Source organism: Eptesicus fuscus, chromosome 12 (assembly GCF_027574615.1).
Source record: "Eptesicus fuscus isolate TK198812 chromosome 12, DD_ASM_mEF_20220401, whole genome shotgun sequence".
Taxonomy (NCBI): domain Eukaryota; kingdom Metazoa; phylum Chordata; class Mammalia; order Chiroptera; family Vespertilionidae; genus Eptesicus; species Eptesicus fuscus.
Window position 1 is genome coordinate 24,068,243 of NC_072484.1, and position 16,240 is coordinate 24,084,482.

A 16,240-nucleotide genomic window follows, 5' to 3' on the forward strand; every position below is an offset into this window, starting at 1 on the left:
AGGGATAGGGAGAGAGAGATGGAAATATCAATGATGAGAGAATATCATTGATCAGCTGCCTCCTGCATGCCCCCTACTGGGGATCGAGCCCGCAACCTGGGCATGTGCCTTTGACCAGAATTGAACCTGGGACCCTTCAGTCCGCACGCAGGCTGATGCTCTATCCACTGAGTCAAACCAGCTAGGGCATCAAGTATCTATTGTTTGATTAAAAATCAAACAAAATAAATCTATACTTTAAAAATAATTATTTTAATTGACCAATACTCAGGGTTGACCAAGCAAAGCTACATACCATTATCATTACTGCAATCCAAATTTGAACATATGAACCTAAGTTTATAATGTGAGTAAATGGTTTGATCTAAAATTTTTTAAGTTTTTAATTTCTAATACATTTATTTCAACCTTTTTTTAAAAAAAAACCTGTAACATTCTATGGACTACAGATTCTTAGCCCTGGCCCTTGAAGAGCCTATGGTTTCTTGGGAGGAGACAGGGGCATAAAGACAGCCACAACATAAAATTAGTGCTGTGCTGAGGGTATGGAGAAAACAGTATGAGCTCATAGCAGTGGTAGAGACTTATTTTGCTTGGGGTCAGCAGGAAAACCTTCACTAAAATGGAGGTATTTTAGTTTGAAACTTGTTTGTAGTTTATCTAGTAGAGAAAAGAGGGCACAAATACACAAATACATAAATAAATAATAATAAATAATAATGAATAAATAAATAAATAAGAATCCTGCCCATGAAAAACTGTCAGGGCCAAGGTAGGAAGGAGTGAATACTCATGTGAAAATTGGAGACAGAGCACAAATCATGTATTGTTCATCAATGTCAAGCCACTGACAGGCCATATGGTATCTATTTGGCTTGTTTTAAAAGTACTTTCGAATAGACAAAGCAAAACAAATTGTATTTCATTCAGCTAACTTGCTTCTTTCTGAATGAGGAACCTGCCTTTTCTAATCTGTCGTAGAAGGAACAAACTGGTTTGCATTAGTAACTCTCCTGCTGGTGTGATATGCATGCCCCAAACAGTGAGTACCAGACCAAAGAGTGCTCATGCTCAATTGTGTTATTGGGATGTTTTTTTCCAAAATAAATTTGAGTAAATGTTGAAAAACAAACAAACAATTTGAATTTTAGAACTACAGGAGATTTTGAGTGATGGCCAATGGGGTACCTGGGGAAGTGTTCTAAAAGCTGCAGCTGCAGAGATAACCTAGTGCAGGCCAGCTTGGATGCTCTGAAGGACTCCCTGACCAACCCTGGATCCATTTTCATGTAGGAACATTGCTCTGGGCTGTCCCCTTCTTTGCCTTGGCTTGGCTGCTGACCCCTCACTAGCTGCCTCTTCCATTAGACTAGACTTCATGGCCCTCCCCTTGCTTCCAGATAAACCTTGCCCAGAATCAGGTCTCTGGGTACTGTCCCCCCACTCTCCACCCACGACCCCACACCCCTGACTCCTTGCTCTCCAGCCTGTGCACCCTGTCTGCAATTGTCCCTTTTATTTATTTTTGTTTTGTTTTGTCATTTGCATTAATAAAAAATAATACAAAATCTCATTTCCCAGTGAATCCAGAAGATTAAAGATAAAATAAAATATGGATAATACTAGAAAATTCAGTCAGTTCAGAAAGAGATGAAATGAAAAGTGAAATTCTCTCTTTTCCCTATAGATGTCTTTCCCCAAAGGGTAAGTATTAAAATTAATTTCTTGTGATGTCCTTCCAGGGAAACTAATGTGTAAATATGCTTTATTCACTGACTGGGGTCAATCTTGTCAATTCTATTTTCCAAGACCACCCTCAGTGTCACCCAAATTCTCAATTTATGTGTAATTTGAAAAATACTTTCTTTAGGTAGTTTTGAGTTCCTTTTCGTTTTTGGTTACTTGCATTTCAAATTTTAATGTTGTGTTTCTCCTTTTTTGATTAGGTTTTTGGTTAGTTACTATTGTATTACTATTTTGCCCCTAGTCACTTGTTTTTCAATTTATTTATTTATTTGTTTGTTTTTGCTTTAAGCCTTATTTTCTTACATTTTCTTGGACTTATTTTGTTATTATTTTCTAATGTTTGGTCTTCAGTAGTTAATTCTTTTGTTTTCACTCTTTCCTGTTAGTTATGTAGGTATGTGAGGCTATGTATTTTTTCATGCTTTCAGGTTTTAATGTTTATCGCTTTAATTATAATAACTTTCTAGTTACTCTGCAACTACAATTTATTACTTCTTTGATCCCAGATATTTTATGGAAGGAAAATGAAAAATTTCTAGGTAGTTGCACTTTTTCTCTTCAATTTTGGTTATTATTTTTTACTTTAATTTTGTGTGCATGTATACACATCTAGAATGTTGTCTGTAATATTTCTACTTTTGTTCTAATACATGGAAACACTTTTGTATATATGAGTATATATGAGATTTTAAATGTGTAAGATTAAAATAAAATATATTCTTGTTATAAGAATGTAGCATTTATATATTTTTATAACTTTAAGTTCAATTGTTGTTCAGAACTTGAAGTTCTTACATACCAATAGTTATTTTTGTTTCCTAGCATTTTTATAGATTATGGTTCTATTTTTTGTTTTATGATGTTTACTGGTTACCATTTTTTACAATCTTGTTTTTTAGGAAAATTTTTGGTGTGAATTAGACTTTTCATCTTTATGTGTTTTGTCTCTTTTAAGCTTCTCTTTTCTGATTTTAATATCACACTCTCAACTGCATAGTAATATTTTTCTGGTCTGGATTTTTTCATTCTTTAAAAGTTTACCCTTTTAGTATTCCTTTACTTTGTATTATCTATGTTTTATACAATATGTATTTGCTGCAGTTTACCAAATCCATGATAATATTTTTATTCATTTTAACTTTATAAATTGACATTTTTGAGTGATAGTTATATTTAGGTTTATTTCTATCATCTTGTCATCTTTTCTGCTTTCAATATTTTGAGTTCAATTCAATGAGCCTTTAAATCTGCAAACTGATATTCATTTTACTAGACTTTTTTTGGATTTGGACTTCAATTTGTGGTATACTCAGTACTATTTAGAAAAGTTATTTAGCTTCTTCTTTGCCAGTGGCAGAATCAGACTTATAGTAGCCTCAGGTATAAGACAAAAAGGCATTAATTACAGAGGAGTTTCTGTGAAAATGTGCTTAAGCCAATGAATTCTACTCAAAAACTACAAAACCAATGAGATTTTGAGGAAATCTAGCATGAACATAATTATGGTGGAAAAAGCAAAATTAAAACAAAAGCAAAAAACATTTAGTTCTAAGAAAAAGGATACATTATCAACATGTATTAGAGCAGCCCAGAAGTAGTGACTAAGAATACTAAGTACTAAGTAGGTATTACTGCTCAAAGTTTATGGGTCAGCTGGTTGGGTCTTCTGGTCTCAGCGGGTTCCCTCATGCATCTGTGGCCAGGTGTGGGTCAGGTAGGCAGCTCTGCTGAACTCAGGTGGGCTCTCTCATATCTTTGGGGGTCAGCTGGCTGAAGGCTGGTCTAGCATGGCCTCAACTAGGAGAGTTGAGCTCCACTCTGTGTGTGCTCTCATCCTCAAGCATTCTGGCCATGGCTTATTCCCAAGGTGCTGGCAGGACTCCAAAAGAGAGCAAAGTTTGAGATCCCTTGAGACCCATGCTGGGAACTGGCTCACTCTCACTTCTGACATGTTCTATTGGCCAAGCCAAGTCCAAAGGTGAGCCCAGATTCAAGAGGTGGGAAAACAGACACAGTCACATTCTGATGAGAACCGTTGCAAAGAGCATGCAGGGTTGGAGAACTGAAACACTTTGGCAATCGATGTTCCATATGTTACTACTTGGAATTAAAATTCTTTTGCATTCATATCCTCCATCTGATGCACCCCAAGCCTTCTTAGGATCTTGATAACTCTTTATTAAAAGAAAGACTATTTCGTCACTAAAGAAAAAAAGGAATGGTGTCTATTGTGCAGCAGTTCATTTGGGGATTCTCATAATGTGCTGCCTTGTGCCCAGAGGTCAGCATTTCCACTTTAAGATTTGAGCTTGTGTAAACTCTAGTAATACTGAAAATGTCTATATAGTAACTTAGAAACTTTCCAAGAGTGTATACTTTTTAGACCAAAAATAATTGGACAAAATTAATATTTATTCATGTATTGGCATTCATAAAACACTAGCATAATTTAAGAAATATGGCTTTTATATAACTGCCAATAGGTCTTATTATAGTCATGTCTATTTTCAACTATTGTTCTTTTTCTCTGAATGATTAATTATATATCTGAGATTTGTGAGCATATAAACACAGTCCCATGAGTCCATGAAAGTTGTGCTTATATTATTTTTCTCAGTCATACTACAAGCACTCTCTAGTTAAATAAACCTGGCTGTAAAGAGCATACCCTTAGAAACAAAAAGTCTTTCCAAGTATATTTGTCTAAATTTGGCAGGCCTACTCTAGAAACATAAGTCGTGTTTTAAAAATCTGTGATTTGGTCCTTTTGTTCTTGCCATGACTAACAATAACATGAAATCATATTGTTTCAGAGATATTATTTAGTAAAACTGCTGGAGATCAGAACTTGAGATAAAAAATATCCAAAATATATGCACCATCATTTTTTCCTTATTCAGCAAACCATTCACATGTCAAGTGAAATGGGGAATTGGGATGTTCTTAAATACTTTAAGAGTGCTACTTGATTGGGTTTTAGTCAGCCTTGAGATATATATTTGGATAATAAATATATAAATGACATGTAATAAAAAGAAGGGTAAAATTTCTTTCTTCAGTAAGTTATCTTCTTTGTGGTCAAATCTATTAGGTAATATTATAAAATGGAAAATTTGAAATAATTATGGTTATTAAAATCAAATTTAAATAATTAGCTAATTGAGCATCTTTATTATATTCTATTTCTGTCAGTTGTCTTTAAGAAAAATTAATTAAAATAAGAATGCTAGTAGCTATTTATCCATAAATGAAAAATTTTGCTCTGCTCTTAATAACACCTGGCTACTAACTAAAGCGATATTAGATTAAGTAAATAAACACAGTGAAAGAAAACTCAAACCAACAGAGACTGTAGTCTGGACAAATTATAAATAAGGATATCTGTTTTCTGGTTAATATTTTTGAATTGCATTTCCATATTTTAACTCATTTCATCAATACAACAACTTATTTGTCAGTTTGGGCATGTTTTATTAAATAAACTGTAAACTTGTGTTTCCATGACTTGCCTAAGTTCAGCTAGTCCATGGTGGACCTAGGATGCTGACCACCTCAAAGCCCCTGTTCTCTCTACCAAGACAGCACTGACATCTGGCCCATCTGCATACACTTCTAGGAAACTGAGCCACCAGTAAAGGTGATGGAAGTTGAGGAAGGAATTCAAAGGACACACGATGAAACAATTTTCAGCCTTCAAAAATGACCGTAGGAAGGGTGGACTCAGCTTCTAACCGTACCCAACCCCCTCAGAAAATGGACCCAATCCTTTTAATTGGAGTAATGGAAAACCTCAAAAAGTAAAGCATGTGGATATCAACTCCTATATTAAACTTCGCTCTGTCGATGTTAAGCTTGCATTTTAGTTCATATAAAATATGGACCAAGCACCCAGGTCCGGGTGAGGCCACGCGCCCCTGGGTCTGGGAGAGGCCACGCGCCCCTGGGTCCGGGTGAGGCCTCGCGCACCTAGGCCCGGGTGAGGCCACGTGCCCCTGGGTCTGGGAGAGGCCACACGCCTCCGGGTCCGGGTGAGGCCATGTGTCCCTGGATCCGGGTGAGGCTGGGTCCCAGGTCCGGGTGAGGCCACGCGCCCCTGGGTCCAGGTGAGGCCTTGCGCCCCTGGACCCGGGTGAGGCTGGGTCCCTGGGCCCGGGTGAGGCCATGCGCCCCTGGGTCCGGGTGAGACCACGCGCCACTGGACCCGGATGAGGCTGGGTCCCTGGGCCCGGGTGAGGCCATGTGCCCCTGGGTCCGGGTGAGGCCTTGCGCCCCTGGGTACGGGTGAAGCCGGATCCTGGGTCCGGGTGAGGCTGTGTACCCCTGGATCCATCCGGGTGAGGCTGGGTCCCGGGCCCGGGTGAGGCCACGCGCCCCTTGGGTCTGGGTGAGGCCACGTGCCCCTTAGTCCGGGTGAAGCCATGCCCCTGGGTCCGGCCGAGACCAAACCAGAGGGAGTAGGACCTCCGTTACCACCATTTGTCCACCATCCAGAGCTGAGGGGTCAGTGCTGACATGTACACATAAGGAACTGGTGGACATTGAAATTGGGTCTCAAAAGAACTGTTGGTCCAGAAAGAAACTCACTACAGACTGATTCATTTGTCTGTCAGCATAACTATTATTGCTCGTCTCACATTCAGTTCTTGTAAGTATATATCTAGTGACATATGATCTCGCTCATCTAGGGGAAATGATGAACAACATAGACTGAGGAACAAGAACAGAACCAGAAACAAGGAGGCATCGATCGGACTATCGGGCCTCAGAGGGAGGATAGGGGAGGTTGGGAGGAGGGGGGAGAGATCAACCAATGGACTTGTGTGCATGCAAATGAGCCTAACCAATGGTTAAGTTCAACAGGGGGTTGGGGCATCCGTGGGGAGGGGTGTGGGATGGGAATGGGGGGATGAGGACAAATATGTGACACCTTAATCAATAAAGAAATAAAAAAAAATATGGACCAATTTATAATATTGATAATGTTATTGGCTACAAAATTTTGTGTTCTATTATGCCTTGTGGATATATTAAATTATTGTTCAGCATATACTCACCATTCCTATGACCTCCATGGAAGGAGTGTATTTCTTTGCCCCATTGATCTCATGTCATTTTCTTTGGCCAAAGGAATGTGATCCCAAGTGACAAAATGACAGTGTGCCAACTCCAAGCCTACACCTTAAGAGTCAACACAAATGTCTCTCTGTCTTTCTTTTGCTCTTGCCATTGCCATGAGAAGATCATGCCTCAATAGCTTCCAGTCCAAGAAGGATGAGGGACCCATGGACCTGACATGGACCCAACCTGCAGCTTGGCGCCCAGCCCAGCCATGTCCAGCCTAGATCAGCTGACTCTCAGCCAGCCCATGGTGGAATCACTGGTGATAAGTGATTAGAAGGCTAAGACTACCAAATTAAGGTATTCACATTACTCTCCGTCAGTGAGTGGGAGCTACAGCAAGTCTTTGCGCATAAAAACAAATGCCCACATTATATCTTACCAAGATCATTCTTTCTTGTAGCCATGTGTAGGACAAATACTTCGAATGGGGTCTATTTCTATAGCTCCCACAGGAAAGATAAAACATGATTTCAGTTTGAGGCAATATGAGGAATGGCTTGAGCTCTGTGAAGAACTCAGGGTTGGAAATTTACCCAAAGGAAATAATGAGCCTTTCTGAACCTCTGGAAATATGGTTGCCACCTAGTTGGGGATTTTTGCATAAGAACAATTACACACTAAATGTTCTGCCATTGTTTTTTATTGTCCTTACGTTGGTCTCTCTCTTTTTTTCTTTTTTTAAAGAATAGTTTATTAATTTTTAGAGAAAGAGGAAGGGTGAGAAAGAACATCAATGTGAGAGTGAAACTCCATCAGCTGCTTCCTGCACGCCCCCGCATACAATCTGGGGCCAAGTGCCCTGACTGGGAATTGAACCAGCAACCTTTTGGTGCACATGATAACGCCCAACCAATTGAACCACACTGGCCAGAGCTACTTTGATCTCTCTTGATAGGAGCCTTCAGTTAATTGTTATATTTTTTAAAAAGTATTTGAATGGCCTTCCTAAGAATTTACTGCATGGGACATCAAATTAATTATTGACTTGTCCTCTTTAAGACTGAAACCAAATTTGATAAATGTGCTATTAAACCTGTTATAAGTTGTTTTCAATTTATATAAGAACCGGCAGTACTTATTTGTAGGATTTCTATGCTGGGCTCACCAATATAGAATTTTTCATTATGAAAATCTAGCTAATTACTGGGAACATCCATGGTTATTAGTGCCAAGTACAAAGGAAATGATGGCCAATAAAGATAATTCAATGGTAGAGAGCCTATGGCAGTCATTTCAATTCTGCCCACACATTATGATCACCTGAGGATATTTATTAAAAAAACATATCAGGGCTTCACCCTGCGGACTCAAGGGTCCCAGGTTCAATTCCGGTCAAGGGCATGTACCTTGGTTGCGGGCAATCCCCAGTAGGAGGTGTGCAGGAGGCAGCTGGTCGATGTTTCTCCCTCATCGATGTTTCTGACTCTCTATCCCTCTCTCTTCCTCTCTGTAAAAAATCTTTTATTTAAAAAAACATATCAGGGCTTCACCCCAGATTTAAAAAATTATTATTTTTAAAAGCTTTTCTGGGTGATTTTTACTGTGCAGCCAGGGTTGAGAGAGGGCATGTATGTTTTATGCAAGTTTTAAAAAGCCAAATAATCTGGATAATTTATCTATACAAATGCCCCATGAAGGGTGCCATTCCTTATAGCCTAGTTTTTATACCCAGGCACCACCAACAAAACAACTTTAATTTGTACATGACTCTACCTATTAATTCAGAAACTAAATATTATTATCAAATTTTGCCATTACAATTCATTTATTTTTATTATTGTTTTTAATTGTGATAAAATGCACATAGTTTAAAATTTACCATCCTAGTCAGTTTTAAGTGTACAGTTCAATGTCCTTAATATAGTCACATTGTTGTGTTACCATCACCACCATCCATTCACAGAACTCTTTTTCATTGTGCAAAACTGCATCTCTATACCCATTATATAATACAGCTCCACCACCCAACCCCAGTCTCTGGCAACCACCTTTCTACTTTCTGTCTCTATAAAATTGACAATTCTATGTATCTCATATAAGAGGAATCATGCAGTATTTATCCTTTTCTGACTGGCTTCTTTCACACAACTTAATATACCCTCAGTTTATCTATGATGTAGCATATGCAAGAATTTCCTTCCTTTTTTAAGACAATAATATTCATTGTATGCATATTCCACATTGTGTTTATTCATCTTCAATGGACACTTCATCTCTGTGGCAGTTGTGATTAATGCTGCTATAAATGTGGGTGTACAAATATATCTTTGAAAGATTTCTGCTTTCAATTCTTTTGGGTATATAACCAGAAGTGGAATTGCTGGATCATATGGTATTTCTAGTTTTACTTTTTTGAGGAACCCCCATATTGTTTTTTATAGTGGCTGCATCATTTTACATTCCTTGCCAACAGTGCAAAAGGGGTTGGATTTTTTCATATCTTCACTAACACTTGTTATTCCTGGTATTAATAGTAGCCTTCTTAGTGAGTATAAAGTGGTATCTCATTGTGGTCTTGATTTGCATTTCCCTAATAATTAGTGATGTGGAGCATCTTTTCATGTGCTTACTAACAATTTGTATATCTTCTTTAAATAAATGTCTATTAACTCTTTTGTCTATGATCAGGTGTAGGGTTGTTTGTTTATTGGTTTTTAGGTTGTAAAAATTATTTTTTGGATATTAACCTCTTATCAGATATATGATGAACAAATATATTCTTCCATCCCTTGTGTTGTTTATCTGTTGATTGTGTTCTTTGATGCACAGTTTTTAATTCGGATGAAAAGTAGTTAATCTATTTTTACTACTTTTGCTTGTACTTTTGGGGCCACATTCAAGAAATTATTGCAAAACAATCTTTTTACTTTTAGCAGAGTTTGTCTTCTAAGACACTAATATGATTTACAACACAAATTAGTTGGATTATCTGGATTAATTTGCTTATTCAAAACACAGAATATTAATAAATAACATTAAAATTGGAAAACTCTGAGGTTTTATTGAAATTTTAACTTTCAGAAAAGTATTAAATTTATTTAGTTGATTACTTTGTCTGAGGTTTCTAATTAATGATCTAGTTCATGGATCATTTCAAATTGAAATATAATGGGAACCCCTTTGAAGCCTAATTCTATGCATTATGTGTCTCCTACTTTTGCCAAACTGTCTAGTACAGTGAGTAGCAAAAAGCATCTACTCAATTGACCCTTAAAATAATAAAATATTAACCCAGGAGTGGCTATTGATATTATTTACACTGTGTGTTCATTTGTTCATGAGTGAACAAATTGAGATCCTGAAAGAAAAGTACTCTAAAGTGATCAATACTGAATACAAAAGACATGTGCTGCTTGTAAAGCAACAAAATTTCATGGGTTTAGAAGTTTGGACAGCCTGTATGAATCACTGGGATAATTGATGCCTGTGGGATGCAGGTGTGTATATGATGTCACTCTTTAATTGTGAGCAGGTGTTGCTATAGGAACATGGGGATACACTTTGGGTCTCTAAGAAAATTTACTTCAGGAGTCTTTCCTTCAATTCTATAAATGCTCCTGAAAACTGTCATCTTGTCCCTTGTGTGCTCCCACATCTCATGCATCCCCTAATTGTTAGCAAGGCCTTTTGAGAGACACTAAGAAACCCTCTGTACAAATTGCCATCGTGGCTGACCAAGTCTTGTGTTTCTAACTCATTTTATTCTGTAGCGTTTACAGTATTTGAGACCTGAAGAAGCCTTCTAAGTCATTGGGTCCGCATCCCCTTCTTTTCAAATGGAGGCTTACAAAGGCAGGGTCTTGACACAAATAAACTCCCAAAGTGGGTGTGGCCAAGATCCTATCTGGACTCCCAGATCCAAAACCTTATATATTTCAGAAATGTCACCAGAAGCAGAAACAAGAAAAGGGGGGACAATAGGCATGAGTTCCAGGACTTGAGTTCCCTCCTTGTCTTGCTCTCCCTCAGCCATCCACAAAGTGAGAGAATCTTGGGCTTCTAGCACTCTCACCCCCAAGCCTCGTAACAAAGCCATGGGCCATGGGACCTTCCCCTCAGAGCCCTAGATCCACATGAGCTGATTCCACTGCCATCAGATACAGGACGATGAGCCTTTTCCCATTTTTTCCACTTTCAGCTGTCTTTGATAAAAGGGGCTATTCTGTGAAGATCAGGATATTCGAAGTGTTGCTGTTTCCTGTATTCACATAAAATTGTATTGCTAGGATTGCCAGTTTTCTAAAATGTTCAAATTCATCTGACTTTCCAAATAACAACATCCACTGGAAAATTATTGGACATCTGTGAGAGTCATCTGGGGTTGAATTAAATTTTTGATGTGCTGTGAAATTGGGCCAGGGTGCATTAGAATTATATTTTAATAGTTATGAATGTGCTAATAAGATGCTATTCTTCAGTGCAAATTGGCAACACTCCCAGACTTTAGGAAGCTTAGAAGAAATGAATTTCAAAATTCCTGATTAACAAATATGTATAAGAAGTCAGAAAAGATAAATTAAGAATCCTCTATTAAAGTCCACAATAAAGCCTAGATTTAACTTAGGAGTTATGATCTTAAATAAGGCCTATTTGCACTGAAAAGGGCAACGTTGTTTAATGGCGTAAGTAGCAACTAGAAAATTCATAAGGAGAGAAGATCCTCTTTTTTCTTAGAATTTGTGAGTCCAGTGAAGTCACTGTACTTAGTCAACTATTTGCTAGATTGCTTAATAGGGAAGAATAGGACAAACAGTTGTAGGGACTTACATTTCTATTGGATATTATAGAGAACTTCTAAACAACAGGCTGCCCTATACAGCTTATGAGAAATGCTTAAGCAGAAATTGGATAGCCATCTTTCAGGAATATTGTAGCCAACATTTCTTAATTGGATAAGAAGTGCACTCAATAACTTTCAAGGTCCTTTTGGATTTTAAGCCTGTGCTACTACTACATTCTATAAAATAATGCCAAAAGAAATCCTAGCTGAATCTCTCTGATAAGTAACATGTCTTAGAAATGCATTCTCACATAACAGCATTTAGAATGTATCAGACCTAAATCTAGGTTTCTGGAACCCACCCACGGGACAGTCACAGCTTTTGGGTGCAAAAAGGACCTCAAAGGAGCTGCAGGAGCCAGGTGGGGCATGCTACCCCAATGCCCTACAGAGCCAGCAGGTGCTGTGAAGGCAGCAGTAAGGTACACAGTGGAGGTTGAAGTCAAACCTCAAAGATATTCAAAATATAAGGCAGTACTGGTTTCTCTTCTTACCGAATCATTACCATAGACCCTAATTATTTACATTAGGAGCAGACAGGAGGTAAGAGAGCCCTGGGACAAATGGCAAAGACTTGCAAGAAATCTTTGTTGGGGTGCAACTGTGGCCCACCACCCCTGAATGTTAACACAGTCAAGTACAGCTGATTCTTAAGTATCCAAACACTCACACAAGGCAACATTTTATGTTTGATCATACCCAAGGCTTGCATGTCATGCCCCTTCACACTTTGTCCATACTTCTCTCTCATACCTTCGCCCCTTAGTTCTTCCCTAGGATCCCTGACTTCAGACAGTATCTCATATTTAGGACTTATTCTTTTGTCACTTCTGAATCAAAATTGACCTAAGCTGTGTCCTCATCCCTCTGGGCCTTCTAGATAAGTCCCTGAGTAATTAAAATTTAAAGACAAAAAGAAACAAAATCTATGTAACTCTTCCATGATATTTGCATAATAGCTAAGATTTCTTAGAATTGAAAAACCATTTCACAAAATAATGCTTCTGTAATTGTAAATTTCATGCAGGTAGTTAGCAGTTAGGGGCAATAGTTTAAGGTCTGGACTAGTTGTATACCCCACATCCCACCAGATAAGTCACCCCCTCTACATCTGTGTATCAACTGGGAAAATATGTAATGGTGAATTATTTTCAAATTCCTTACTACAATCTGTACTCATTCAACAAAACTTATCAAGTTTCTCCTGTGGAGCAGTTATTGCACTCGAACAAATGCCATAGCTAAAACATGGAAAACATACGTATGCTAAACTTAATTCATCATTTTCTAAAAGTTGAAGTATTTTTTTCTTTCTTGGGCTTTTAGTTTATTTTTTATTTTTGACACATTTTTTCTATTTCTTTTTTCAGCTTTTTTATTGAAAGTTATAGTTACTTAAGGTGCATTATTTGGTGTTATACTAATATATATGTATATATACATAAAATTGTATATATTTAAGGTATATAACTTGATGTTTTGATATACATACATATTGTGAAGTAATCATCACAAGCTAAATAACATATCTATTACCTCACATAGTTACCATTTTCTTTTTTATTTTTGTGGTTAGAACACAAAATCTACTAAAAGCTTAAGTATTTACTGTCCATGGACTAAGCTAATTATTTTCCTTATTGAGTACTTTTGCTACTTTTTTTGGTAAGGAGTTCATTTAAGTGTTGCCATACATACAGACTAAAACAATTTTTTCAGTTTGTTAGAAAGAAATACTTCAAAAAGTTAAGATGTCAAAAATCCACAGGGCAATGGAGATGAAATCTGAGGACAAAGGCTTGGTTTAAGAAATAGTAATCACAATGGCTAAAATGGAATTAATTTACCAGTTCTGAAAATTGAAAAGATATTGTTCTGAGAAAAATGTGTCTATGTACTATAACAATGTGCAGTTATACCATAAAAACCCAAATACATATTGTGGTCATTTCTTTGATAAGAACTAAGACAAGCCCTAGCTGGTTTGGCTCAGTGGATAGAGCATCAGTCTGCAGACCAAAGGGTCCCAGGTTCAATTCCAGTCAAGGGCACATGCCCGGGGTTGCGGGCTCAATCCCCAGTGTGGGGTGTGCAGGAGGCAGCCGATCAATGATTCTCTCTATCACTGATGTTTCTATCTCTCTCTCCCTTCCTCTCTGAAATCAATAAATATATATATATATATTTTTAAAAAGAACTAAGACAAAACTGATCCATTTTCTTCCACTGAACTGAAGCAATGAAATAGAAAGAAGATACCAGGTAATTCCAAACTAGTCCAGTTTCAGGGTTTGAAGTATTGTTTTTAGATCACCCTAAAACATTTTCCTTACAATCTCCACTGTTCACAGGACACTAGACTCAAAAGACAACAAATCTCCTTCCTGCCATTTCACATGTTCAAACATTGTTTTTGCTCCAAGGACTGTGTTGAAAATACACTGTCCACTGGAGAACAGCTACCTTTGCCACTTGGAGTCCAGGAAAAACAACAACAACCCATAGATGGAAGGAACATCCATTTTCTCAAACTCTTCTCTTCTCCCAAGCGTTAGCCAAACTGCTAAGAGAAGAGTAAAACAGAAGTTTCAACCTCTCAACCTGTGTCTAACCAATGCTTGGGAGAGAAAATAACAGGTAGGACTCCCTGATTAATGAATAATTGGGACTTTTCAGCTGAAAACAAGAACTGTTTGCAGACCCCATAGAGGCTGCCAAGTCCATTTTTGAAAAATGGGAGATAGTGATCAAAAACATTTCTTTTCCTCTACTGAACTCAATCATGCATGTTACTCATATTATCTCATTCACAAGAGGAGAATTAAACTAAACATTCCACATGCTCACCTTAAAATATATCTCTTTTACAGAAAAAAAGATACTGGTTGGTATCTTATTCATTGATGAATAAGATATAACACTGCACACAAGTTTTCTTTGTTCAATAGCAGGCCATTACTCAGGAGTAGTGAATGCAGAGTTAATGGAACCAGAAGCTTCTATGATTTGGGGACAGGATATCTTTTTAAAAAGATACCTCTCAGATGGGTGGGTCCGGTGTTCCAGCAAGTCTTCCCATGGGTCTCCTCCACTGCAGAGAGCTCCTTGCTCTTCAGAAGAGAGAACCACTTTCTTTGGGCAAGAAGGCCCTTCTCTTGAGGCTGGCAAACGAACAGGAACCATCCTGGGGCTGATTCTCCCTATATTGCCTGCGAATGGCTTCCAGAAGCATTGCCGGAATTCAGTACCCAGATTCTGCCCTTTTTGAAGTCACAGTTTTTTCCAATCTCGCCTTTGAAAATATAGAGAAGGATTAAGATCAAAATAACCGTGGCTGCTATTAAGTAAACAGCATATAGGATAGCAAAAATGCCCAAAGCAAGCATGAGATCCACAACGAAAATGACCAGCTCTGCCCACATGTCTGCATTTCTCCTTGTTCACTCAAGATACTTAAAAATCCCAAAAGGCACCCACCGTGCAATTATGTGTTTGTAAGATGTGGGCAGCAAAAAAAAAAAAAAAGACATTTCCAGACATGCTAAATATGTTGTAATTCTTCTAAGTATCTACCAGGAAGTCTGTACAATGAAATTTTGATTTCCCAACTGATACAAAACAGTGGCTAAAGGTAAGGCATGGGCTATTGCTTCACCATAACTACTTTGATGGAGAGAAGTCCAGAAATTTATTTTACCCCTTATGTGTGTAAGTGATTCACTTGGACTGTAATTTTCAAGGGGTAGGAACACACTAAAGTTATGCATTTATAATATGCAAGGCTACTGTAGAAATCTGATGTTGCTTGTAAAATTAAAATATGCCAGTCTAGTATGAAAGGAAAACAAAGCCATTTCAGATATGTAAAGGCTCAGAAAGTTTGCCTCTTTTGCATGTGTTTAAAAAAAATTACTGGAAGATATAATCCAATAAAATATCTTTATTGAAAGGATCAGACAACCTTAAATATTATCTCATAAATTCAACCCCTTGATTTTATAAAGTTGAGAAGTAACATCATTAGGGCAAGAATTCAAATTTTCAATTATAATTGCAATTAAATAAATTTTAACAAAAATGAATTTGCATACATTATTTAATAAAATAAAATATATATTCAAAATTTCTTCATATTAATTATATAAAATGAAATTATTGTAGTATTAATTGGAAAAATATGAGTTTAGTGTTTCTTTCATGATAGAGAATGTTTTCAGAGGTCACATTGAGAAGGAAACTTCTTTGTTCCCTTAAGAATTTTTTCATCAAAAATGCCTATAAAATTTTCAGAGGGGTGGACAGAAATGTAACATCAGTATGAACCAATTATCCTTTTGGATTATTGCTTTTAAATTTTCTCCACTGTGATTTTACAAAAGAGAGGAATATGTCCCACTTACATTTTTAGTTGTCTTTAATTTCCCATTAGGACTTCTTTTCTTGGGCTGGAATTTTGTTTTCTATTGATATTTGCATACCATGGCCTATGCTAAGAGATTAAATTTACTGTGTTGAGGAATTGAGCTCTGTTGGTAAATTTTTTAAAAATATATATTTTATTGATTTGTTACAGAGAGGAAGGAAGAGGGACAG

At 37.3% G+C, this 16,240-nt stretch overlaps 1 long non-coding RNA gene across 1 annotated transcript in view; it reads left to right on the plus strand.

Annotated features, from left to right (window-relative positions):
• The first annotated feature begins 6,989 nt into the window (after nucleotides 1–6,989).
• The window catches only part of LOC114231389 (uncharacterized), a 54,979-nt gene continuing 45,728 nt past the window's right edge, over nucleotides 6,990–16,240 (plus strand). Inside the window, exon 1 of the long non-coding RNA XR_008557787.1 lies at nucleotides 6,990–7,164. This is a non-coding gene — a long non-coding RNA (uncharacterized LOC114231389). The remainder of the gene's footprint in view (nucleotides 7,165–16,240) is intronic.